Raw genomic sequence first — 572 nt, 5'->3', positions numbered from 1 at the left:
CTTCTTCCTCCACTGAAACAGAGTCTTCCCACTCAAACTCCACGTCCTCTCTCGCTACTTCTCCATCTTCCCAGACCTCTATCTCCACAATTCCTCCACCGCTACCTCACAACACTCATACCATGACAACGAGATTGAAAAACAATATCGTTAAGCCGACTAAACGATATGCCCATGTGATGTCAATTCCCAAACCTTCTATCCCAAAGACCGTGGCTGAGGCGTTGAAGGACCCCAAGTGGAGACAAGCGATGTCTGAGGAGATTAATGCTCAAATTCGTAATGGGACTCATGAATTGGTTCCTCCTACTATGGCTTCTAATGTTGTTGGCTGTAAGTGGATTTTCACACTAAAATACTTACCTGATGGCTCTCTTGACAGGTATAAGGCCAGGCTTGTTGCTCGTGGCTTCCATCAACAACAGGGTCGTGACTATCAAGATACGTTTAGCCCTGTCATTAAATCAACCATTGTTCGTGCAGTTCTTCAAGTCGCAGTCAATAGAGCTTGGCATATAAAGCAGATTGATGTGAATAATGCGTTTCTTCAGGGTCGCCTTCATGAGGAAGTC

Source organism: Capsella rubella, unplaced genomic scaffold (assembly GCF_000375325.1).
Source record: "Capsella rubella cultivar Monte Gargano unplaced genomic scaffold, Caprub1_0 scaffold_8, whole genome shotgun sequence".
In the NCBI taxonomy this organism is placed as follows: Eukaryota; Viridiplantae; Streptophyta; class Magnoliopsida; order Brassicales; family Brassicaceae; genus Capsella; species Capsella rubella.
Note: the sequence above shows the minus strand (reverse complement) of the source record.